Source organism: Macrosteles quadrilineatus, unplaced genomic scaffold, assembly GCF_028750875.1.
Source record: "Macrosteles quadrilineatus isolate MER2022 unplaced genomic scaffold, UCM_ALF_1.0 Scaffold_47__1_contigs__length_942521, whole genome shotgun sequence".
NCBI classification, from domain to species: domain Eukaryota; kingdom Metazoa; phylum Arthropoda; class Insecta; order Hemiptera; family Cicadellidae; genus Macrosteles; species Macrosteles quadrilineatus.
This window is the reverse complement of record NW_026542640.1, coordinates 807,172-826,871: the sequence shown is the minus strand read 5'-3', so window position 1 is coordinate 826,871 and position 19,700 is coordinate 807,172. Positions and strand designations below refer to the sequence as shown.

Sequence of the window (19,700 nt, the reverse complement as noted above, 5' to 3'; positions counted from 1 at the left end):
ACACGCACAACCCAACGTGGTCAATCACTTTTGCTCACATCGCTTTGTGGGCCATTTTGGATTTGCTCAATGGCCGAAGAAGGTTTTATCTTCATCATTTGATTTGAGTAAATCAGTTTACCCACGACGTGGTCTGGGCATTTCGTTTCGGCCAATGTCCGAATAAATGCTCACTCCTCGACGTGAGTATTTCACATACTGTCCACATCGTTGAGTGAATAAAATTTCCGGAGTGTAACATATGAGCTTGAGCTGAAAATGGTTTAAGGTGTCTATATTTATTCCCTTGTGTGCGTTTTATAAGAATGTTTTGTTATTTTTATAGAGACTATTAGGACCAAATGCAAATGGAACGATATTTATGCAAATTATTGCTTGTGCTCTAGTATTACACGCTGAACTAGAGAGTATAGCGCATACTAAAATATACTGACATATATTAAGCCGCCACAAACGAATTTAATCATTACTTGTCATCAAACACACTTACTTACTCCCTCTTCATATTTACCCGAGAATAGGGATAGATTGCGTCTCGACAGAGGAAAAACTATACATTTTAGACGCATTAAATAAAAACACTTGCGCACCGTGTACAAACAGATCAAAAGGTAAAATGCAATATACATACATTATAACCAGTTAAAAACTAACTTCCGTGGATCATAGAAAGATTGCTACCGTAAGTTTGCAGTTTCACTATCAGTCATGAACTCTGAAATGCTGTAGTACTTTTAATACTTTTATTTAATATATACTTTATATTTATTATTATTATTATATTTATTATTATTATTATCATATTTATTATTATTATTATTATATTTATTATTATTATTATTATTATTATTATTATATTTATTATTATTATTATTATTACTATATTTATGAACACTTGAATTTATATTTAAAGTAGGCTCTGGCTCTGTCTTTCATAATCGCCATTAGTTGGCCCTTAAAATAACCCCTTCCTTCCCTACTTTAAGCAGTTGTTAAATAAGCCCCTAGCAGTTGTTAAAAAACTTTAAGGTAGCGGCTGTCGCGGCGAGGAGAACATGCATCATGTTTCTTGTGTTGTGGTGAATGAACCATGACACGAGACGTGAGGTCTTTATGCTTATCCCGAACATGAGAAGGGAGAGGATTTTATAGGAAATATGGTTTTGGAATTGAATATACTCTTCTCGGCCAGGCGCGTACATCCGGCCAAACTCAAACTTTCGGGTTTATTAATTTGTGGCTGAACATTAAACCAAACTGAACATTCATAAAACGTTTATTAATAAAAATAAAAAAATATTACAGCAAAAAGTCAACAAAGTAGTAATTGCCATTATAAATTACTATCATTGTCATGTTTCTTGACTTCTTTTTTTAAATAGACAGTTAAGTTGTGCTTGTAACTGCTCACAGCAGTGTGTTTACCACACTGTTCACAGCAGAGGCCAAAATCCTTTCGATCATTTTTTCATTTCCTACCAGACACATAATTAATACAATTAATGTAATCTACCACAATTAAGAATTTATTTTTAAAAACATTCCAAGAATAAAATGGTAAAGAAAGCTAAGCAAGGTCTAATCAAACAGCTAAAGTGAACTGCCAACTGAAGCGGAACTCAGTAGGCCTATGACGGGAGAGAAACTGCTAAACAAAACAGACGAAAGATCGCATACGTCATCAAGGAAAAATAGTTCTTCAGTGGCCAGTTTCATTCGTTTGCAATAAGTGATCAGTCAGGCTGTAGACGCTTGTCTTAAAACAGTCCCCAGTCTTTGTTTGGTAGGACCATAGATTAAACATACTACTTTAGTATATTGTCATCTTTATGGATAATCTGAAGACAATTATATTGTTCATTTCCTGCGGTGCCATTAGAATCGTGTTTTTATTGTTTACCATTATTTTTTTTTATTTTTATTATTTCACTTATTCAAAACCTCGTTTGGTGATTAAATGATATAATCAAAAACAATAACTCGTACCCTAGCTACATAACCAAACATTAAATCACAAATCACGAAATTAACCCTAAAATTTGAGATACAAAATTTCGTTGTCAAGTGATCAGTGTGTCACCAATATGAACGAAACACGAAACACGATTTTCACATTTTACAATGGGTTGAGAAGAGTCTAGTTGGGTTAGTTAGTCTATGGTAGGATCATTGACTAATTCCCTTGTCTGTGGTAGGATCCACGGCCACCTTTAACTCCAGGCCGTGGCCTGGTAGAATTGGCAACGTTGAAAGTAGTGTTGTATATCGCCAGACGTCCCATATTTATTCATTCATTTATTCATTCATATCAACGGATACACCATTTACAAAATATATGTGTTTTAAGCACATGAGCAGAATGAAGAGAAGTTACATAATGACTATGAAACAAAGCAGCATTGCAACAAAAAATAATAACAAGACAACAACGTAACAACAATAACAGATAATAACATTAACAAAGTATTGTACAGATAATAACAAAACAAATATTTAATATTAATTTGGACTTCAGAAAAAGCATAAAGATTTGAAAGTACAACAACAACAAATATCTCCTCAAGATTAACAATAGATAAACTATGATGACAATAAGTTCTGTGAAAAATCAACAACAAACAACAATAAATCTATAGCCTAAATGAATAACAAGAATGAAAGAGATTTTGGAACAAAACAAACATACATCAGCTACAAAACAGGCATAACAAAGATAACGTTAGAGGATTTTCTTCTGAAGGAAGACAACTGTTCGTTGAAGAAGTCAACTTGAGATCCGACTTCGTTTCCAAGACGCTGCAATCTGGCCAATCCACAATTGAGAGAGTAGTTAGTTGGTAAGTACAAATGAGCAAATGTATCTGAAGATCGTGTTCCTCTCGGTATAAGGAAATTAATTCCCTCCAGAAGGCCGGTAGAATCGATCTCACCACGGACCAGTTTAAACAGAAAAAGCATGTCGTGCAGCTTTCTTCTGAGATGGAGAGGTTGGACGTTGAAGCGCTCCTGAAGCTCCAAGATTGGTGGGGCACGATACTCATAGCCCAGGCGGACACCTAAGACTCGGAGGAAGCGTAACTGTACTTTGTTTAGCATTTCAATATGGCCAAACTGATATGGTGACCAGATAATTGAGCCATACTCCAAAACTGGTCGCACTAGGGTCTTATATAGCACTAGAAGTGACTGTGGGGACTTGAAGTCTCTTGATGATCTAAGGATGAATCCTAAGATGGAATTAGCTCTTGCAATAATATGAATGATGTGCTCAGCAGGACTCAAGGTAGAAGTAAGTATGACACCTAGATCCTTCACACGATCCTCACGTCTCAGAGTATCACCACCAATTTTGTAGTCAAAAGCGCTACATGTTACAAGTCTTGTGAATGAGACAACATGACACTTAGATACATTGAGTTCCATTGCATTTTCATTGCACCACGTCTCGACGTTGGTGAGAGATCGTTGGAGATGTTCATGGTCTAAGGATGAGGAGATCCGGGAAAATATCTTGAGGTCATCAGCAAACATCAAGCAGTCCGACGTCAGTACTCCAATTATGTCATTTATAAATGTATTAAAAAGTAGTGGACCGAGGTGAGAGCCCTGAGGAACACCGGAGAGAACATTGAAGGGCGAAGAGAAGGCGCCACTACACTTGACAATCAAATGGCGATCCTTCAGGTAGCTTTCCAACCATTTGATCAATGTACCACTAATGCCATAACCAGCAAGTTTTGCGATCAACAAACCATGATGAACCTTATCAAACGCCTTGGAAAAATCCAAGTATATGCAGTCAACCTGCCTTGAACTAGTGAATGCCGATGAGACATATTCTTGAAATGATAGTAGGTTAGTAATGGTGGAGCGGCCTCTAAGAAAACCATGCTGATTACAAGTAATATATTTTTTCAAATAGGCATAGAGATGGTCCAAGACCAAAGACTCATAAACCTTGGCCAAAGCCGATTGGATCACAATTTTGGTCTATAATTTGAAATACTACTTCGGTCACCAGACTTGTAGATTGGTACGACAAAGCCTTGTTTTAAGGCTGATGGAAAGATACCAGAGAAAAGTAGGGCATTGAATAGGACGGCCAAATGAGCGGCAAGAACAGGAGAGCAGAGTTTCAAAACAGCTGGGGGTATGCCATCTAGACCAGGGCCTTTGGATGGGTCAAGTTTGTCAAGCCTCGATTGAACCTCAGTGGCTGATATTTTTATCGAAGTAAGGGAGTCACCAGTAGCGAAATTGAAGGTAGGAATTGGAACATCACTGACACCAAACAATGAAGAAAAGTGACCAGCAAAAAGCGTGCATTTTTCACTTGGGTCTTCAGCCACTCTATCATTTAGGGCCATCTTCGGTGGGAGACTGGATGCGCCTTTCAGGCTGGAGACATGCGACCAAAAGGATTTGATGTCATGAGGAATACTGTCCTCAACCCTACCAATGTAACATGCATAGCAATTTCCAGCCAGAAGTTTGCATTGCCTCCGAAAAACATCGAAACCGTTCTAGATCAATAGGGTTTCCAGAAGTCTTAAAATTCTTATGGGCAATCTTCTTCATGGTGACTAGGTTTCTCAAGTCCTTAGAAAACCATTTAGGGAAACTAGATGTTTGAACTCTCTTCATGGGTGTATTCAGCGTTATGATGTGAGACAACTGACTGCAAAAGAGGCTGAATGACTGTTCGCAGTCATGCAAGTCATCTAATACGGGCAATGTAAGAGCTTGCACTTGGTTAAATATTGATTCGTTGTTACATCTTCTAAAGTCATGAACAAGCTTTACACAATTTTGACTCACTGGAACAGGGACGGCTGCAGTAATTTCTAAAGCAGGATGATGTCTATCTTCCGGAAGAAAAGAGACCAGGGCCGGAGCAACTACAGTGTCAGGTATTGACGAAAGAACGAGGTCAAGTGTGACACCTCGATAGTTGTGGACATTGTTGAGCTGTTTAAGTTCATAGAAGTTGGCCAACTCAAAGATGCAGCGTGAGGATTCGTCAGTAGCTTGAGGGGATCCAGTCCAGTCCGTATTGGGCAAGTTGAAGTCCCCAACCAGTAGAATGTTGTCGTTACTACAGCCAATAACTTCTTCAGCAGTTTGACAGAAATCACTATAAACTGAACTATGAAGGTTCGGAGGGATATACACACAACCTATTATTGTGCTTGATTGGGCAAAGTTCGTTTTAACAAAAACACTTTCGGTGTTGAGATTGCAAGGAGAAATTCTATTGCAGGGAATCGAATCACGCACTGCAATGAGAGATCCGCCCCCGCTAGATTTATCACTGGTCATGGTTGACCGATCACACCTAAATACAGAAAAGTTATGAAAGCCCAGTTCAGAATCAAGTATATCATGCGTAAGATTTGTCTCAACTAGAGCAATAATATCATATGAGGTGGTTGCTAAAGCATGCATTAACTCATTAAGTTTACTTTTTAGTCCATTAACATTCTGGAAGAGACAGTTTAGTTTTTTGGTGTACCGTTGAAGCTTACTAGTTTTTTTTATTCGTAACGATGGTGGGGATATTATTTTTGTACTTTATTGTCAGGTCTTTTTCACCTTTGGAGATCCTTTCCTCAAGTTCAGATTTTAAAGATTTGAAAAAGGCCATTTCCTTAGGTGTACGATCACGGGATGCTTTGATATCAGAGAGACTGTTATCCACCTCGGCAGCAGATTCAGAGGAGAAGTTAGATAGGAAACCGAGCACATCAGATTCCTTGCTCAGTATGACTTTCAAAGGTCTTGTCTTGTTGGGAGTCGTCTTACCAACTCTAGCTGTTTTAACACATTCGCTGCGGCGGGTCCGCCGGCAGACCCCAGATGCCGCCGCAAAAGTGCTAGGGGGCCGCCGGCAGGGCCCCGCGCCATGTCATGTTTATTGTTTCAATGTGAGCTCAGCCATTGTCGGGGAACGTTGTAATCTTTACCAGCCTGTAGCTTATAATGCGAGATTTATTCTGGTGTAGGTTGGTACAAAAATTGCCCGTAAAATCCCGTCTGGCAATGCTTTTGTCCCGTTTTCGGGGATTTTCTCAGTTTGAGCCGTATTACAAAGACTCTGGTTATTGATCCAGGCAGTGCTGCTACCTTTGGGTGTTTCAGTGAACTACGTCCACTTTCGGAGTAACGCAGAACAATCACCACTGCTCTTTTGTGATTCGTCTTACTGAGATATTTCAATACCAATAGCGATCGCTGATTCAGTTAGCGCGTCGGGGCTCCGCCCGGGCCTCGCCGCCATTGGCGAGCGCCTGTTTAAAGGTTTCAGCAGCGAATGTGTTAAAGGAGTCGCTGCATCCAGGAGGAAGAAAGGTAGAAAGTAGACGAGATACAAGATCATTGTCATGTTTGACTCTGACATCAATAATCCTACTCTGAGATTCCGGTAGGTTGAATAGCATGACATTCCTCGACCTGCGAGCACGATCATTCAACTCCGCAATAATCGACTCGGTGGACCCACGATCATCCAGTCTCTTTTCAACATCAGCAACTCTGGCTTCATTAGCAAGTAATCGATTTTCCAACTGTACAAGATTTTTATTAAGGCCTTCCATTTCACAGACTATGTTATCGACTTTAGCGGGAAGTGATGTTAGAGTGTTGACTTTATCAGCGAGATCAGAAATCGTAGCAGTGAGTAGAGTAAGCTGTTTGAGTATCAAGCTTTGAGGTTGGCTTAAGCCATAAGATAAAATGGCAGACAGGAGACACCAGCTCATTAATTCGCGTATTATTAATTTAAATTTATGAACATAAATTTATTAAAAGATTGAAAATAAGTGGAGTCAATATTTTCATAGCCCAGTACCAAGCTTTTCGTATTGTTAAAAAACATACCCAAATACCATTTGCTGCCTCCAAACAACACAGCTGTAACAACCCTACTACTAACTTCGAAGGCCGCGGCCTGAGCCCAGTACCAAGCTTTTCGTATTGTTAAAAAAATACCCAAATACCATGGCTGCCTCCAAACAACACAGCTGTAACAACCCTACTACTAACTTCGAAGGCCGCGGCCTGGGAGTTAGAGGTGGTCGTGTAGGATCTGAAGACTGCGTGTAGTAGTATCCGAAGTCAATTTTATAAAAAAAAATCACAACCACGTATTACATAATTATGAATGTATTAATCATACGATATAAAACTGTAATATAACGGAGAAATAACGTATAGTAACTAAAACCCGAAACAGATTTATTGTAATAAGTTGCATGATTGAAGAAATACTGAAATAACTTACTCTTTTGTTTGCTATAAATATAGTTATCGACACTGTATATAGTGTTTCTATCAAACGTTTTCCTTTATTTGGTACCCTCTTCACTTAACTATATAAGTGTCAGAGCAGACGACAGAATGACAGGCAATGATGTAAAACCATGACAAGGAAGGAATCAACAAAACCCAAAACAAAACATTGGAATTGGATGATTGCCAATGCCAAAATAAACTGTTTTAAAGAATAACCATAAACTAGTTTTATGGTATTTGCTAGTTTATAACCAAACGGTACGTTGAAACTTTTGTGAAACAGTGACAATATCGTGTTTTATAATAAACATTTCTGTAATTCTGTGACTTACTTACGAACTGTTATGAGTAGGCTATCCTACATTAACCTAAAATTTACAATGCCGCTTCTATCTATTAACACTTTTGGAGTAAGTAATAATATTTATATACATAGTTGTTATTTGAACTGAGAGAAAGGGCATGGCAGAGATATTAATAGTTTGATTTTATGGATTGAAGAAGAAATTATAATTAAGCCCATAGATTTTCAAATGGTAGGTTTGTTAAAGGCCAAACCAGAGTATTTTAAGTTAAGTTATAGTAAGATATACCCATCATCAATCTTTGTAGTATGTTAATAAAAAACAACCACTGTAAGTTACCTACTTCTATTAAACATACCCTACATTCTTGGTGTTCCGGTGATAGCTGCAAGACGGGGCAATGTGGCTCTCAACTAAAAAACCAAGAATATGAACTTAGGGATGACACCAGCCGCTGAAGCCTATAAATTGATATTTAATCAACTATGTCTTCATATAAATTATCTGTAACTTAAGCTACTACCATTGAGGCCTAGGCCACATCTGTTTGCATTTAACTTAGGCTACCTTAAGTTATTGTAAAGCACTGGCTGATGCATATGATTTTTCTATTTACAATAGAGTCCAGCCTGCATTTTATGCAATTTCATCTGCATTTTTATTTGCAAATTATGAATAAAGTTGATTTCATTTCATTTCATTTACCATTCCAAGCAATCGTCTCTATTGGATAAACTAACTTTCATCATCTGACCACATAGGCTTAGATTTAAAAGTCTAGCATACCATATGTGTTTTTTTTTAACTTACTAAGCCTAATACTCATCTACAACTTTATATTCTAGCCTATCTATAAGTAAGTAGGCTGCTTCAGTGGAACCTCAATAAGAACAGCCTCGATAACAAGTGGTCTTTAATAACAAGTGTCATTTTGGCTGCACTTTACTTGACGTCCTACACTCATTCGATTGTTTTTTCGATTCGATATTTTCATTCTATTGTTTCATTCGATATATCGTTTGGTTAGTTAGGTTAGGTTAACCTTACCTAACTAACCAAACGATATATCAAATGAAGCAATCGATTAATCGATATATCGATCGATATTTTCATTCGAATGAGTGTAGGACGTCAAGTAAAGTGCAGCCGTCATTTTCAAATAGGCCTACCTACCTTAGATTTTATAGTACCCATAAGTTATCAAATCAATTCAAATCAAAATATACTTTATTTCCAAAAATATTGAACAGAATAAAATATAAACATAAACTTCCAGTGAAACAGACACCTTACTTGCTATTGCATAGATAAAATAAATAATTATAAAAATACATGTAAACTTAATTACAGTGTTATTGCAAACATCTATTAGAAGTCTACCTTGTCCTTGATAACAAGTCTTGTGATCATTCCCATAAGAGAATTGTTATCAAGGTTCTACTGTAGTTTTTTAACAGTCCATTATTTGAATGGATTCAACATTTTTCTCAACATTCAATCCAAATAAAAAAAATGGTAGCCTATATTTAAAGATTTATGTCGCAGAAGTGGCCAAATAAAACCATTCAAGCTATAAACAAATAAGGTCTTATCAAGACACTTAGTGTAACATCAAGGTAAACCAGAGATTGATATAATATTTTCCTGGAACTCTTTACTAACCAAAGTTAATGTCACACCAAAATTGAAGTGAAGTTTTCAAAATTAATACTACTGTAATGAGGTGCAGTGTAAAAGTTATTATTTTTGACAATGAAACCCTTTGAAACTAGTCTTTGAAAGGTTCAAAGTAGCGATCTAAATGAAGGGCAATAATGCTTTTACGTTGACTCAGCTTAAGAGCAGTGGCTTGTTAAATTTTCCTTTTGAGAACTTTGTCATAATTTTTCATGATGTTTTGTTCTATTTAGGCCTATGAAAGTATATTTCCATGAATAAAAAAAGTCACAAAAGAAAATGATTATTTTGTCTAGTAGGCTAAAAGAACACAATTGAAGTTTAGTTTTACCATAAAAGTATTTTTTGTAAACATTTATATAAAAAGATTTTGTTTGATTTTCTATTCTATAAGTTACTTAAGTTTGTTTCTTATTTATTCCTTATTTATTAACGTTGTACCTTTTAAGATAAGAACATTTTTGTCTAGTCTCAAATCACGTTAAAAACAAAGCTAGGTTAATTTACATTGATTTCGTCTAGTGATACTGTACCCATCCCACCCCCAAGGGTGGATAAAGATAGTTTCGGTGACTACGGTTTGTCGCCTTCTTTGGATCCTCGTGAAGAATATCTATCTCTGGGACCATGGTAGCTACATGTTTCTCCTCCTGGCTCTCGCCACTACATTTTAATCAGTACAGTTCACTCCTGTACTGTACTGGCTCATCTCTTGTTTTGCTGGATATGTTACGCCCAGGCATAGGTCCTATGTAGACGAGCAAATGCAAGTTTAAAAGAAGCCTCCAACCTCTATAATAAAAGAAAAAAATGTACGGTACCTATATTAATTATAAACAATTAAATTTCTGATGTAAAACAAGTGAAAATCTACAACCTACAACTTTCTTTATTTTAAAATCTAAGTAATAAGTTACTTGTTTGGCTTATATGTGTTTTATAAATTTGTCATACACCTCCTCAGCACCACAAATAAATAGTCCTAAACTCATTTAATTACGTACTCCATCGGCGCAGTTGTATTTCAGTGCTCATCTTCAGGCTTAACTTCTGTCCCAACTCCATTCTTTATAAAAACTCTCTCTGCATAAGCTAGTAACTCTTTGTTCCCTAAATAATTGGCCAAGTAAGCCTACATGTGCAATTAAATACAGACTAAAGTAAAGAAATGTAAATACACTTTCAAATGTATAATTATAAAACAAATTTGTTTTGTATCTTTCACAATTGTTTTGTGGGATAAAAAAAGCTTTGGAATTTGTTAAGAAAGCATTTGTGTTAATTCCCCTGAGTATGCATAGTTGTCACAATTTTTAGATAGGTTGTTTAGTGGTTATAGCACAGAGCTCTGTCTTAGCGACTCAAGTTTAACGTAGTAGTATCAATGGGAACTTTTGCTATTGCATAATGCTGTGACTCGGTGGTTTGACCTCTACCTGTAAACGACAAAAGGTAGGAACGGCCAACTGTCACTGCGTTAGAGATGATCCCCCACAAAAATCTATAATCCTAAAAAAAAAAAAAAAAAATCTATTTCTTTCCAAAACTATTTTGTAGGGATTAAAAAACAAATAATTTAGTATGTTGAAGCAATGTTAAATGGGCTTGATGATTACCGTAACTAAGGGAAAAATTTAAGAAAAAAAAACTGTAAATTTAATGGAGAATAAGTACACTGTTGTAGTTTGCTTGGTAACTTTACACCATACGATACGGGGACTGTCTTGAACAGTTTGGAGTCGAAAGCATAGATGATGTAATTACTTCATCTATCTCGAAAGTATGCTTTGGTTAAGCTGTTATTTTAACTGCACAGTACTAATAAAAATATTGTACAAGAAACCAGTTATTGTCACCTTTTTATAAATAGAGTTACTGAGGTGTGTTCTACATGTCTAAAAACTACAAGATCATAGACAATGAGGAGGGTATTTTTAGACCAGGAGAATGACCTCCACAAACTGGAAGTGGGAAGATATAGATTGAAGGGGGGAGTAGGGAGGAGTGAGGGTGAAAGGGGTTTGGTTTTGATTGGAACTTTGCTGATGTCCTCCATTGTTAAAAATATAGTCCAAAAAATTTTTTGAATAAATGTTGATACTGTACTGTACTCGTTTATACCAAATTTGATAAAAATCAGATAATTTTTTGCTCTAGTCATTGTGCCAACGTTCACATATATATATATATCAAATATATGTATAGGCCTGTGGATTTTAACGGATGGTGTTTATGGCCTCTGGGAACCTCAAAACTAAAAAGTAATTCAGTCCCATTTCTTACCACAAGACCTATGGTAATAGCTTATTCATTGTATGAGAAATTCGCTAAAACATCAGTGAAATGCCCTTTTCTCAATTACGTTGGTTGTGGAAATAAAAAAATCAAACAAACAAAAACAATGTCGTGTTAAAATGTATGTCGAGCCGTTACATTGATTATGAAAAATATTTCATAAGCTGCAAACTTATGTTTAGCTAGGCCTACTGTGTTTAACTGATGTTCTATTTATTTCAGGAAAATGCCTGTATGACAGTTTATAACAAACTTTCTGCACAGCACTCCTTGTCAGGTGAGTAGCTCATTTGTTGGATAAGTAAAATTTTCTGAAGACTGGAAACAATCCTGGCCCAGTCTTTTACCCCGGAATATACTTGGCATATGTGATATTTAGCATGGTCACATATGGTTATTATTAACTTCTTTTGCTGAAAACATTCAAACTTTTGTTAATTTATTTCTTCAATTTCACTTACAGAAACTTAGAAATGAATTGGTATTCGAGTTTTAGTGCTTTAAAAAGTTGGATTTTATAAATCTTATGAGAGTTTAAAAAATGTATTAAGTCGTACCACCAATACCCTTCTAAACCCAACAAAATTAGGAGTAAAACTATAAGTAAACTCAAGTCCTGTATCCAATTAAATATTTACCTTTTCAACTGTAACTCCTTTTTGAGAAGGGAGACTTCATTCATGCCAGTCCATGTGAGAAGTTTTTAGCAATATTTTACAAACAAAAATACTAGGACGATTGTAGTTGTATTAGGGTATTATTAAACAGCTGTTCTTGAAACAAGAGTTGTCCCTATAAGTAGGTTAAGGCCAGGCGCACACAGGCAACTTTGAGTCTAGCAACAGTTGGTCGACCAAAACGTTAAGCATTGTTTTACATTGGAGTGTGAAAACCAAGGAAAAAGTGGAGGGACAGCCTCACAACAGTTGCAACTGTTGTTCCTGGACCCCATTTGACAAAGACAGCTCCGCAACTCAATTGTTGTGGGACTGTCGCTTCAGGTTAGGTAGCCATTGAAACAAGTCTAGACGCGCACTTAATTCACTTGATTAATTGTTGTGTGAAGTTTGTTTGGAAAAAGTAAATTTTTTAGTATGAGTTTGCGTGATGAGGACTTTGAACGATTAATTGATGAAGTTGAGAAGAGGCAGTCTTTATATTTAAAGGCATTAAGACTATTTTCTGATATTAATTTGAAGAAGAAGTTGCGGGAGGAGGCATGCTTGGCAGTTACGAAAGATTAGAAAAATCCAACACGAGAGGATAAAAATCAATCAGAGCACATACAATTGCTGTATCATTGAAATCTATACTGTAATGTCCGACTTCCGTCTCAACAGTTGCCTGTGTGTGCACTCCTGCTCAACTGTCGCTAGAATTCAGAGGCTCCGAGTGAGTTGCGCAACAGTCCCCCTGTTGCTAGATACAAAGTCGCCAGTGCGCCTGACCGAAAGTAATTAAATGAAGAAAATTGAATTTTTTTTGTCTTGTCAAATGGATAAGGAGAGTTCAAAAATATTAAAAATACTACTCTTGGTAGGCCTATTCAAATATAGGCCCTATACCGTGTTTCAAAATATGAAAAATATAACCATGTTTTAAATGAACATTCTTATTATAAGTCATAAGTATTTTATTGCATAAAACATTCTTCATTACAAAGGTAATGGTGAACAGATGCATGGTCAATCAATAAGTTATAAAAACTAAAAGTAAAAAGTTACAACAAAATACAACAAGAACAGCACAATAGACGAGAGAAAGTTACCAATTCAAACAAGTTAGAAAAAAGACAAATTTAAATGAAGATCTTGAAGCAATATCAGAGAAAAAACAATTAAAAACATTCTGTGTCATATTTTATATAATCTAATGGTCAATTAATGTCACGGTCATTTAGGAAATCTGCCAGGAAGTAATATGATTTCTCCACTAATAATGATTTAGTCCAAATTTTAAATTTTTGTGGTGTATAGGATTTTATTTTTGAGGGGATCTTATTATATAGACAAATCCCCAAATAGATGGGGTTTTTTTTCAAAATGAGAGTGTTTATGAATTGGATAATTTAGCAGATTTGGGTTTCGGGTATTATAACTATGAGTGGGTCTAAATTCATCAAAAAGTGTATTATTTAAATGAACAAAATTTACTGTTTCATAGATGTGCAAAGAAGTCAATGGCATTATTTTTAATTCCTTAAAAGAACGACGACAGCTTGATCCATATTCTGCCCCTATCATCACTCTAATAATACTTTTTTGGACTTTAAAAACTTTGCTAATATCCCCTGAGTTTCCCCACAGAACAATTCCATAACTAAGCAGAGAGTGTATATAAGCATAATAAATCATTTTTAATGTTGCTAGTGACACTGAATTTTGAATACATTTAATTGCAAACCTAAAAGAAGTCAACTTACTAACCAAATATTGAATGTGTGATTTCCAATTGAAACTTTGATCTATATTAATCCCAAGAAATTTATATTTATCAGTGATTTTAAAATCCGTTCCATTGAGTTTGTGGTTATTGTTAATTCTGATGTGGAATTGCATAATGTTAGATTTATATTTATTTAGTAAAAGTCCATTTGATTCAAACCATTTCTTCAGATCTTTTAGTGTTAGTTTCAAAGTGTTTTCTAATGCAGACAGGTTTTTTTCCTGAACTATTACACTTGTATCATCAGCAAATAGTACGAACCTTTTGGAAATATGTGCTGGTAGGTCATTTATATATATAAGAAAGAGTGTGGGTCCTAAAATGGATCCTTGAGGGACGCCAATTTTTACTGTAGCCCAGTCCGAGTAAAAACGGGTTGCCCTCTCACTGATAACTGTTCTCTGCTTTCTCCCCAATAGATATGATGTTAATAGCTTAAGAGCCGACTCCTCAATACCAATACTGGCCATTTTTTTAATCAGCATCTCATGATCCACACAGTCAAAAGCCCTGGACAGGTCACAGAAAATCCCCGCGGTAAACTGTGACCCATCCAAGGCTCTCGCTGCATCGCTCACAAAGTTTATCAAAGCTAATTCAGTACTTCTATTTTTCCTAAACCCAAACTGTTCAGCCCCAAGCAGATTATTACTTTCATGAAAATAAACAATTCTATTATGAAGAGCTTTTTCAAAAATCTTTGATATATTATCATTTTTTATTCCTTTTTTAAAAATTGGTTTTATCTCTGACAGCTTCAGCTTAGTCGGAAAGGTACAAGTTCTAATAGCTAGATTAAAAATATAAGTTAAAATATGGCTTATCACTTGAACAGACAATTTTAATAAATTAACTGGAATGTCATCCCATCCACAAGATTTTGTGTTATTTAGACCTAAAATAATTTTAGCTACCTCTTCCACTGACACAGGTGAAAATTCACTTAAATATTTTGTCTTACATGAAGGGCTGTCTTTGACAAAAGATAAATCAGCTTTAGGGACTTTTAATAAGTCAACAGTGTTAATAAAATGATTGTTAAAACTTTGAGTGATTTTTTGAGGATTTGAAATTATCTTATTGTTTATTTTTAAGGTAATATGTTCACTAATTTTATTACAATGAATACCCATTTCTCTTTTAACAACAGCCCATGTAGCTCTTGATTTGTTTTTGGACTCAAAAATGTAATTATCATTAGATGCTATTTTTGCTGCTTTTACAACTGACTTAAACACTTTTTTATAATTTTTTACATATTGCTGAAATTCTATACTTAGGTTATACTTTGCTTGCCAGTGTAATTGCCTCTTCTTTGCTGCTGATATCTTAATACCCTGTTTTGATTTCTTATTTTTAACCTTAATATTTTTAATAGGGAAAAATTCATTCATACAAAAGATAAAATTTTCCAAGAAAAAATTGTAGCAATCATCCAGTGAAATAAGGGGAGGCATATCTGACAACATAAGCTTAAGTCTATTTACAAATAGGATGTTGTTCTCTTCAGGGTACATTCTAATTTTAATTCTTTTGGTGCAGAACTGTCTATTCAGTTTGTTGGGTAGAGACAACAGCAGAGCATTATGATCAGAAAAAGAGGTATTGATGTTACACAATTGGCCTTTCCCAAAATTTACACTAGTCAGAATATTATCAATGTAAGTTATTCTAACTTAAAAAAAACACAGTCATTTCAAATTCATATTTCTCATAGTTCCTGTGATTTTTTTTTAAGAGGGCCGGGCTTACAAGTGACCATGGGATTGCATCACAGCTGGAACAGCTTATTGTTCCTGTGATAACTTAGTTTATCATATACTACGCGGAACTATCCGCTGTAGGCCTACTATCCTGATAATTAGACCAATTACCAAGGCAAACATGTGGTTCGGATTCTACTATGAACTGTAGGTCCCTTAGTTGCCATTAGCTTTATGGGCTTAAATTAACAGCTGTGTCTATGGGATATGTCGGCCTTAGTCTCTAACAAGACTACAAGATAGCACAAGATAACAATAAGACTATAAGGGTTCTCACTCAACAACAAAGCTTAATTAATTAGCAAAAAATATTACTAACACTAACTAATATAAATACAACCACTATATAAATTAGGGTTCCCAACACACCACGCTGCAACAGAAAACAGGTTAGGCCTACCCAACCGACCATAAAACCACAGCAGGTCTGCCTAAAAATTCTGCTCAACAGCTCAAGTCCGCAGGAAATCTGCACCAGTCCGCAGCAAATCTGCACAAATAAAATTATTTTGTTGGGGCGCTGTTAATACGTCAGCAACTCAGCACCACTGCCAACCTCAGTCCCTGTTCAGGCGCCATCTTGCGACACACTTTTCTTGCACTGGAAAAAAAATTACAAGTGCATTCGCAAAGGTTTGCTGAGGTTAGCTCAGCCTACAATGGCTGGGTAAAGTTCCAGGGTCTGAGCTAAGGGAACCACTAGGCCAAAAGCCGGATCTTACCGGTATAGGACTGGGTCATACACGGGCACTGTGAACAAGTCAAAAACAAGTCACCAAAACAAACGTGCAATAATCACCACCAGGCCTAAGCCGATTCTCCACTCTCCTAGGGTGTCGTTGCTGACTACGCAACTCGGGCTTCGTCCTAACTATCCAATAGTCAAGCCCAGAGTGCCTAAATAATGATGTGAGTTACATGACGACTTGCCAATAAAAACCACCACGCGAGTTATCACCAGGTGGGGTCTACTCGGCCACTATAATCCAATACACAACTCTAATGCCCAAGCTAACAATCAGACAGTTCACTCAGTAACAATACCATATAATAATAAAAGTATACTTTTAGGCAAAGTGATTAAACACCTAGTAGTTGGTATCAATAAATACCAAACCAAAAGGTAATACTAAATACCAGTTGCCCTATTATTAAAGTATTGAGTTACTTCGTAGCAGTGTAATAATTATAAAATACTTTCCAAACACTTAATAAATATATCTGATAGCCGGTACTACAATATCCAAGCTACCAAGATACCGTGTTAGATCAACGAACAAGCTGTTCAGGTTAAATTAAAATCATAAAATAATTAATCAATAAAACACTACTACTATCCACGTGATATTAATTAGCTGGGCCTCTATTTAGTGTGCTATTCAAGTTAGCTACTAGCATACTGGCCGTGTGCTTCGAACTACACACACCAAATCCTGTAGCCTATGTTTGTCAGGCCTCAGAGTTATTAGTAAAATAATTGGTACAACGCAAAATAATATCTTCCAAAGTCTATAAAATATATTACTGTATCTGCGCTTTAGCGCCTGCCCAGAAACGTCAGGAATATACTGTAGTATTATTTCTGACACCTGTAAATCCTAGCTACCGTCAGGCTTTGACCAGCACGGTTACAACTCAACCAATATTTTAAACCAAGTGTGTCTCCAAGTGTGCCATAATGTCTTTTAAACGAGGTCTTGGTCCAGTTACTTACGACTACATAATGAACAACACGATCTTGAAGCGAGTGTGAAGGACCTTGGGGTTGTCTTGTCACCCTCATTCAGCCCACAGGAACACATAAACTATATCACATCTCGTGCCAACTCTCTACTGGGATTCCTATTCCGATCAACTAAGGACTTCCACTCCCCCAATACACCAGTAGTACTGTATAAGTCACTCGTTCGTCCCATACTTGAGTATGCTTGCATCATATGGACCCCTTACCAGCAAAATCATATAGATCAGCTACAGCACATCCAAGATCGATTCCTGCGGCTACTGGGCTCAAGAATCGGTTACACTTACCGAGCCACTCCTGTTGTTGATTTGGAAAAACGCTTCGGTTTACTTCCCCTCATCCAAAGACGTCATTACTTCGACCTCGTTGCCCTGCACAAGATTGTGAATGGTTCTCTCGACTGTCCTGAGCTGCTTAGCAGCATTGATTTCGTCACGCCCAGAGGAACCAGATCTAGAACTATCTTCAGGAGAAAATACCACTCCACATACTACACTTACCATGCTGGACTATCACATCTCCTGAGGATTGGAAGTGATGCTGCATCTCACCTAGACTTCTTTAATGAATCGATTGCATCATTCAAGCACAAAGTTCTTGCAAATTACGCCTTGTATCAGTATTAAATGTCTGTATTATTAGGTATCCCATTTCACTGTATTATTTATTTTTCATAGTTCCTAGCTCATTCATATGCGTCCATCACATGTACTGTTTTCTTATGGTTTTGTCTTGTTACCACAGTATTATTTATCACGCTATATATAATTTATATTTATTGTTATATTTCCTAGGTTAGTATCACTTGTCTCTGTTAAGTACATGTTTCTTAGACTTAAACTTTTTTACTATTTATTCAATTACCATATGTCTTGTATTATTTATGTCTTGTTATTCCTAGGTATAAGTAGTTTTTTTTTTCTGTCTTAGATTTTGCATGTATCCCTATTGTATTGTTCATCAGTTTCGCATTGTTACTTAGTTTTAGTATTTAGTCATGATGAGTATCTCACTATTATTGTAATTCTTATTGTAAATTGGTGAAATCCGTTGGCAATAAATAAATAAATAAATAAATAAACCAAAATGTAAGGAAAGTCCTCACTCACCACTAGCGGGTCTGTACCCAACTTAACACCAACACTCAGCACAATCACGCCACCAACGTCCGACACCTCTGTCACTCGTACACTCCTCGTCTCCACAGCACGAACAACTACCTTCTCACTGTCGGCGATCCAAGACTCGAATGCCTCTCCTAGGTTGTCCTGAAGTTCCAGGATACCCAGGCTTATCCGAACTAATAAGCCGGGTCAAAGGGCGCTAGCTAGCTTTGCCATCGCCGTTTGTTGATGACAACAATAGGTGCTCAGCCAAATAACAAAAACTTACACCACTAGGAAAAAAGGCTTGTTACACACCTTGAAGCCAAGTTTCATCAATATTAGTCATTACTCGTGTTATCGTGTTCACGAACATATATATTTATACATATATATATGTATACATATATAACATTTTGAACGGATAGTGTTTTTGGCGTCTGGGGACATCAAAATGAAAAAATAAAAGTCCCGGGCCTATGTCTTACTATAAGTCCAACGGGATTATGGTCACTTCCCTATAGTGAAATAAGCTAAAAATCAATACTATAAACATGTTTTTAAAAGTATTTGGGACAACAATTATTTTTAATATAGTGACCTATAAAAATTAATGATATGGTATATTTGATGATAACCTGGTATATACTTATAGTGAAAGAAAAATATTAATTTACAGTATCAAAAATTTTCTTTTTATAATTCCAAAAATCTTTAGAATTACATTAAATAGTTTTTTGTTTTACTATTGCATATGAATACATACTAGAAAGCCCATTGCTCGAAATCGAGCAAAACTGCAACTTTAATAAAAGAATAAAGAACAAAAACATAATGAGGAAGACCTCAATTAAAGAGTCACTCTAAAGTAATTTCTATGACAGATTATAGAAGTATGAAAAATATTATGTTGTAAGAAATTATAAAAGTAATCTACAATATTTACATATAGATCCGCTCTCATGCTACTATGGTTATCTCTTAAGTAGGTACTGTAGGCGGGTGCCCTCTATGAGCACGTAGATGTCAACCTCACACTGTAAAGTGAGCTTTCCTGACCTAATGTAGTACAGTAGAA

At 36.0% G+C, this 19,700-nt stretch overlaps 1 protein-coding gene across 18 annotated transcripts in view; it reads left to right on the top strand.

The window, feature by feature from the left end:
• The window catches only part of LOC129005957 (RIMS-binding protein 2-like), a 245,772-nt gene that overhangs the window by 23,097 nt on the left and 202,975 nt on the right, over window positions 1-19,700 (top strand). For 17 of the 18 annotated variants that reach the window (XM_054435014.1, XM_054435013.1, XM_054435010.1 and 14 more), the window contains exon 2: window positions 11,790-11,844. The gene's annotated coding sequence lies outside the window, so the exon portion shown is untranslated. Of the gene's footprint in view, window positions 1-7,756; window positions 7,827-11,789; window positions 11,845-19,700 lie in introns of those variants that run through there. The other variant, XM_054434999.1, reaches the window with a different exon arrangement.